Source organism: Dromaius novaehollandiae, chromosome 10, assembly GCF_036370855.1.
Source record: "Dromaius novaehollandiae isolate bDroNov1 chromosome 10, bDroNov1.hap1, whole genome shotgun sequence".
In the NCBI taxonomy this organism is placed as follows: domain Eukaryota; kingdom Metazoa; phylum Chordata; class Aves; order Casuariiformes; family Dromaiidae; genus Dromaius; species Dromaius novaehollandiae.
The window spans coordinates 9,165,893-9,173,237 of record NC_088107.1 but is presented as its reverse complement, the minus strand read 5'-3'; positions in this window follow the sequence as shown (position 1 = coordinate 9,173,237).

The window sequence follows — 7,345 nt, the reverse complement described above, 5'->3', positions numbered from 1 at the left end:
GCTCGCAGGGGGTAACTGGGAGCGCGAGCCAGCTTCCACGCTGGTGTTCCTGAACGCTGCAGCATGTTTGGGTATGACGTGTGCGTGTATGCACACTTGGTGTATTCCACGCAGACACGAATTCTCTTCTGGATACGTCTGGAAGGGGCTCTCACAGGATTTTTGCAGCAGTTAAAGGAGATCATCTCAATACCAGGTTCCCTGGACTATCAGTCCTGGCCAGCCACTACTCAGAGACTTTTCCTGTCTGTTGTATTCCCCCCCTGCTCTGTACGTCTTTTCAGAGGGACCAGGGCTATGCTCTGTGTCTTTTCAGCTCGCTTCCAGCCCCTCGCACATTTTTGCCCCACCGCAACAACAGTCAGCCCACAATGGTGGCTGTCGAGTACTAAATCAACTCCAACTTTCTGCACCTACGGCTCAGACACCGCTGCCCCACGCAGCGCGCCGAGGGCCGGGGTGACGGGGGCCCAGCCAGCCTGCCCTCGTGGGTCTCCCCCACCCACCCTGGCACCTGCCAGGGTGTCCAGGAGGCTCTGATCACCTCCTGCTCCCCCTGCTAGCAGTGATCCCACGCGGCTGCTCGGCGCACCGATAGCCTCGGTCATGTCACCTTGTACGGGGGGTTCTGGCTGGTCTCTGGAGGGTCTTGTCCTCCCCTTGAGGGAGCCAGTGCCACCCCGGGGAGCCACCCTGGTTCAGTTTGCTATGCAGCGAGTCGCAGGACGGCTCCGAGCTACACCAAGGGCATCGGGTGAGCAGTGCCCCTGCTCCTGCGAGCTCTGCCTGGCCGCAGGGACCAGCCGGTGCCCGGCAGCCCTCCGGCACTGCCTGCAGCGCAGCCCCGGCACGCCGGCTCCCGACACCCCTCCGAGAGCCACAGCCACCTCCTCGCAACAAGCTCCTCGTGGCACCTCTGCTTTGTCACCCCCTGCCCACCCAGGGGAGCTTCTCACCACCCTCACACCCACACGCACGGGCTGCTCGGGGATGGCTCGACCCTGCGTGAGCCGATACCTGCCTCTGCGGCAGCCCCAAGCTGTGGCCGGTCTCTGCCCGGGGCGGGAGCTGCCCAGTGCATGGCGGAGACCCAGGTGAGCGTCCTCCGGGCAGCGAGGACAGAGCGAATGGCTTCACGTTAGAGCTCACGTGCCTGACTCTCCACTTTTCTCAGCTCCAGCAGCAAGACGCTACCCCCTCGATAACGTACGGTGAGAGCCGGCTGCCTCTGCCTCCTGGCCGCTTGCAGAGGTGATCGTGTCTGGGCTGTCGCTGGTGGCGAGGGTGCAGAGCTGTGCACGCTGCCCCTGCAAGCGCCGCGCTGCCAGGCGCCCTCAGCGCCGGCACCGCACCAAGCCCTGCACCCCGTTCCCAGCCGGGTGCTTCCGCAAGGCCGGTCTGGCCAGGTCTCGCAGCCCGGCGGATACACAGACCGCGGCCGGAGCTAAACCGGCCGAGCCAGCGAGCCTCGGTTTCGGCGGAGAGAGCGGCAAAGACAGCAAAGCCTCGCAACGCAACCTGGCAGCAGCTGCCGGGAGGCGCAGAGGACGGCGGGCGCTGTGACAACCGGTCTGAGCCGCTGGGTGAACCCCGTCATGGGCAGACACCTGCCCCAGCACCGGTCCCCCAACTCTGCCCCTCCAAAATCACCTGCAGACAACCCCCCGCCCCAGGCCACGTGCTGGGAGGCTCAGGCTGTGGCCGTGCATCTCAGCCGCTGCCAGGGGAAGCAGATGTGCAGACTCCAAGGTGCGGTGCCCTGGGATTTCCACTCAGACAGAGACTTCCACTGTCAGACAATTTGCATTTTGCCTCTTCCACTCTGAAAGCAGGCTCAGCCCAAGCCCTCTGCATCTTCTGACAGATTCATAGCACAAACATGCTATTACTTATTCCTTCACATCCCAGCACTGCAGAAACAGTATGCAGAGAGCCCTCCAGCAGGTTCATCTGTGCAAGCATGCCTGGGGCAGCTGCAGCCTCAGCTGGGCAGGGGGATTGCCCAGGCTGGAGCCGGGAAGAGACGCTCTACGCAGTAGCTACAGCACAGTCGAGCCTTGCTAGTCTGCCCCATGCCCACGGGACACCTGCACCTCTGCAGACTGCAGAAACAGCCCAGGGAAACACTAGCCACAGGGTTTGCCCCCGACTGCCTTGCTCTCTTCCTGCCCACTCCTCCGAGACCACCGTCTCTTTAGCTGGTGGGAGTCCGTGCAGCCTCCCGTGGAGCTGGGGGGATCCACAGGCACCCGCCGGAGACCTGGCTCGGGGAGCAGGGCTCCCGGCAAGGCACTGCCTGGCGGGCACCTCCGGAGAGTTTGGCGACTTGCCTGGGAAAGGTTTGGATGTGTCCTGCGGGATGGGGTCCTCTCGCAGGGAACAGACACACAAATCCACCCTCATGCGTCTCCTCCTCCCTGCTCTGAGCCTCTCCCGGGACACAGACCCTTTCTCTGCCCCGCTCCCTGCCACCGCGTCCAAGAGACACTGAAATCCACCTCCAGAAGGGACGCGGGGCACTTACCTGCGGCTCCCCCCCGCCTGCATCCCTTCGGGGACCGGCGGGCAGCAGCAGAAGCATCGCAGCCGGGAAGCGGGCAGAGACGGTGCTTCCCTCCCTGGCTAGGGGTCCGCTCCTCTGCCCGCTCCCGCCTGCTCCTCTCACACGCACCTCGGCTCCCGAAGCACCGCGGCAGCCCCCGCCACCCGCCACGGCCCCCAGCCCCTCGGCGCTCGGCCGTGTTGAGTTTCACGCGCTTGGCACGGCTCCGGGTGGGCGCGCTGGGCACCTCGGCACAGCCCCACGCTGGGCACCGCAGTGGGGCGAGGAGCTGCCAGGTGCCCTTAGCCTGGCGAGCAGCGGGGCGGGCGGGCAGGTGCCTGGCCGAGGCGGGGGGGAGAGGCGGCCGCCCTCGGACAGGTCTGGGAGAGGCAGCCCGGCGGCCGCGGCAGCCTGCGGAGCTGCACGCCCGGGTCTCACGGGCCGGGGGCATCGCAGCCCGCTGCGGAGCGGGGATGCGCTGCCCCGGGTGCCACCGTGCTGACCCCGGGGTGTCCTCGCCCGCTGGGACCAACGCAGCGCCTGGCCGGGGCGAGGCAGGGCGAGGGGGCCGGGAGCCGCGCGGGGCTGCTGGCGGCGGGGACCAGCCCGGCTGCGGAGCGGCCTCGTCCCCGGCGGGCGATGCCCCGTCCCGGCCCCAGCGGGGCGTGTGCCCGCCTGGGAGCCCCGGGGGGGGGGGGTCGCGGGGGTGGGCAGGGCCGCGGCCACCCCCCCTTTGTCCCCGTCCCCCGACAACGGACCGTCCCCTTTGTCAGCGCCCGGCGCGGGGAGCGCGTCCCCCCTCCGCGCCCCGCCGCGGGCGCAGCCGAGCCGCCGTGCGCCCCTGCCCCGCGGGGAGGGGGTCACGCGGGCCGGGGGGGACCCCAAAGCCAGCCCGGGGCCGGCGCCGGGCCGGGGCTCAGCCTTACCTTGGCGGTGCTCGGCGGCGCGGGCAGCCCAGCCGCCGCGGGGATGGGCGCGGGGTGCGCCGGCCCCGGCCTGCTGCCCCGGGAGAGCTGCAGCGGAGGAGGAGGAGGAGGAGGAAGGGGGTGAGGGGATGGGATGGGGGCTGCAGGTCCCCCCCGCTTTATCAGGTGCGGAGACAATAGCCAGGGCTCCTGTTGCAGCTGGAGACTGTCTCTTTAAACCCCTCACCAACCCACAGGTGGCCTGTCACCACCGTGGTCATCCATGACGTCATCGGGAGGGAGGGAAGGAGGGAAGGCGAGGAGGAGGAGGGGGGGGAAATGCGATCCCCCTCCAAAGCAAAAGTCCCTGGGCGACCATGGCAACAGATTGCAAATGTCACTGCGCATCAGCCGCGAGGATGCTGCCAGGCTGCCGCCCTCCGGGGGGCACGGGGGGGACAGGGCTGTCGCCCTGCGGAGGTGTCAGTGCCACCCCCGGCTCTGGGTGGCACGGGGGGGACAGGGCTGTCGCCCTGCGGGGGGTGCTGGTGGGTGGCACGGGGGGGGGGAACAGGGCTGTCACCCTGCAGAGGGTCACTGAGACGGTCTGGCCCTGTCTGGCCGTCACCAGGGCGTGCGGAGGAGCTGTGGTCTCACCCACGGATCCTGCTGGGGACACGACTTCCCAGCCCGGCTGCCCGAGGCTGGGGCTGTCCCGGCCATCCTGCCGCCTCCGGGAGGGTGCTGGTCCCCGGCCCTCGGCTCAGCACGCGGGGCGATGCCCCGGCAGCCAGCGGTGGCCGGGCAGCACCGACGGCAGCCTGCCGCATCGCCCGGGGGTCCCGCGTGGGGGTTTGCCCCTGCAGCAGAGCTGTTTTTGCAAAGGTGAGGAGAATTTCAAAACGTATTTAAAGCAGTTCCTGCTGCCAGGCAGAGGCAGGACACCGCCAGAAGCGGAGAAGGGAGGCCCAGTCCCACCAGGGGTGATGCTCCTGTTAACAGGCTGCCAAATTGGGCAGGTTTGGCTTTGAAAAGAGGCTCTAGCACCAATTAAAGCAAGAATGAGGGGTGCCTTAACGGAAATGAAAGGTTTTGCTTAGTGATGCAAAGGTCCACGAGCATTGCACCATGAAGACGGAAGAAGGGTCTTGGCTTTGAAGGAGCCTCGTCTCCCTGAGACCTGCCCAGCGTGGTGAGAAGGGGCTGCATGGCCTCCCCGGCATCGGGGCTGCGGGTCGCATGGCGTTTTCGGGGGGCAGCCGGTGCCGAGGGCAGAGCTGCAGCGATGGGAGCCTGTGAGTCCAGCTGAGCTGGCCCAATGCGGGAGCACCCCACTGGGGTGCAGGTGGCTTTTCTTCTCCGAACGATGCTTTATAAAAGACGTGTACTTTGCCCTCTCCATGCAAGGGGATCCTCGAGCTTCTAAACATTAATTAAGTCTCTCTCCAGGCCTGGGGTGGAAATAATTATTAAATGAAATCCTTTTGTTCTTGGCTTGGAAGGATCAGAGAAACTTGTGCTAGAAGAGACCATTGTTTCTTTCCTTCCAAAGCAGGATTGTTCCTTTTTCACCCTGAACAGAGTCACTCAAATAAGAGAGTTCTCCTGACCGAAGTTTCTAGCTCCCTGTGGCTTGAGCGGTAGGATGCTTCACCCCAGAAAAAATAAGAGAGGCGGCTCATTTCCGAAGGAAAAGAAAATGCCACCTGGAGACTTCTCCTGGCAGAACCACCTCACTCCACCCTGCGGAGAAACACCTTCGGGAGAGGTTAGCATGAATCTCACGGCATCCAAGCCCCTGCCTCTCTTATTCCCACCACTGGCCATGGGGGCCAGCGCGGGCCCCCAGCGCTCACCACCGGCCTCGGCGCCGCGTGCACGCGAGGGACCATGGGCTGCCGCCGCGCCGGCTCTGCAGCACCTGCTGCCAACGCGATGAGTGGCTGAGCGCCTTCGGGGAACGCCGTCCTTGAGAGGGAACGGGCTCGAGCGGGGCCTGAAACACAACTCAAGGCTGAAGTGTGCTCAGCCGCACAGTGCTATCTGCACAAACTTCGCTCTTCACAAAGCCCGGGAAAGGCAGGCTGCTTTTTCCGCCCCCTGCCAGCGCAACGTGTAGGTCGGGCTCAGCGCTTGGCACAGCTCAGCAGAGCAACCGAGCTTTGATGTTCCTGAAGGCAGCTGCGGGAGGGACCGGCGACACTGGGTCCCCCAGGTGACCTCCCGGGGAGAGAGTCCAGCTCCTCCCTGCCGGGGTTCAGTGCTCACCGTCGCATCCTGATGGTCCCTGGCCCAGGGTGTTTGACTCGTGCAGCCCCACAGCCCCCCCCGGCAGAGTCCGCGTTGCCCGCACTCGCTAATCCCGGGAGAGCAGCCACGGGATCTGGAGTGGGGAGGCTCCTGGGAAACAGCCAGAGCAGGAACAGCAGAAGGATCCTTGCTTCAGTAATGAGAGAAATCATCCAAAACAGCCCAAATGGGCTGTCCTGTTTTTATCAGCTCACACACAGGCTCTGGAGGAACAGCCCAGAGACGGATGCTGGCGTGGGACTGGCAGGAGCTGCGGTGATGCGCTCAGAGCATCCCACTGCTTTTTTCCCTGGCCCCCCTGGCACTGGTTTAATGCCTAAATAAAAGACTGTCCTCCCCGTGCAGGATTCACTCATTTAGGGAGTGAGAGAGACATGTTTGATGTTGTTTGGGGTAGAAAAGGGTGATTTTCACAGGGGAGGAACTGGAGTCTCATAGGGATGCCAGTGAAAAGCATCACTAGGGACAGAAATCCACAGCCTGGGACAGGGACTGCACCGTTTGCCCCAGGACCCCCTCCCAGTGGGACGTTTGCAGCTGAAAAGGGGAGGGTAATTCCTGAGCAGCGCCAAGAAGCAGGGGAGCCAGACCCCCCCGATGAATAACCTTGCACGTGCCTGTGCTGAGCCGGGGCTGCAATGCCTCCGCCACGCCGCAGCCGGGCACGCAGGGGAGAGCAGGGCCCACCTTCCAAGTGCTTTTCCCATGGGAAACAGCCCTAAAAGAGCCCAAATCCAAGCAGCCCAGTGCTCTGCACATCTGCAGGAGCGCAGTAAAGCCCCACACCAGACCCCAGCAACGCCCCGCAGCAGCCCTCGGGTCCGGGCTGGGGCTGCCCGTCTGCACCGCGCTGGGTGATGCCCAGCTCCCCGTCGGTGGAACATCCCAAGAGGGGACGAGGAGACCTTTGTGAAGGCATCAGGTGTTGTCACCTGCCACAATGGCTAAACTCATCAAGAAAAGGCGTTATGCTGCTCGAGCACAGGCCCTGCGCCCCTTCCACTCCCCTTCTGTCTTCAGTGCATCAGGATGCTCCTATCTGCCCGCTTACCCTTCGGGGCACTTTCCAGCAAAGCCGTGAGAAACTCACCTTGAGCCGTCTGCTGGTGGAAGCTGGAGGAAACCTTTCCTAAAACCTGAGAAACCATCCCCAATGTCCTTCCTCCCGAAACCCCGGTCTCCTCCTGACCCCTTCCCTTGGGCATCTCCATCCCTCGGCCTTCAGCATCCCGGTCTGAGGTGTCACACCAGCTCTGACCCTGCCAGCCGCTGCCTCCGGGCTTCCCCAGCCCTGAGCGAGCAGGGACTAACTTCGCCGCCGGCTTTGGCCAGACGCCAGGGCAACGCCAACCGCTGCCGAAGGTGCAGGCGGCCGAGACGTGACAAGATGTGTTTTACATCACGCAAATCCCCGCTGATGAGCGGAAGCGTTCCTGCGAGGGGCTGCTCTCCCCCTTTGCGCTGGGCCAGCCTGGCCCCGGCCCTGGGAAGATTGCGGTAATGAAGTTATTAGCTTGGAAACCTCTAATAGCTCCCGCGTTAAATGGACCTTTTGTCCGCTGCGCTGCCTCGCTGTACGTGTGCGCCT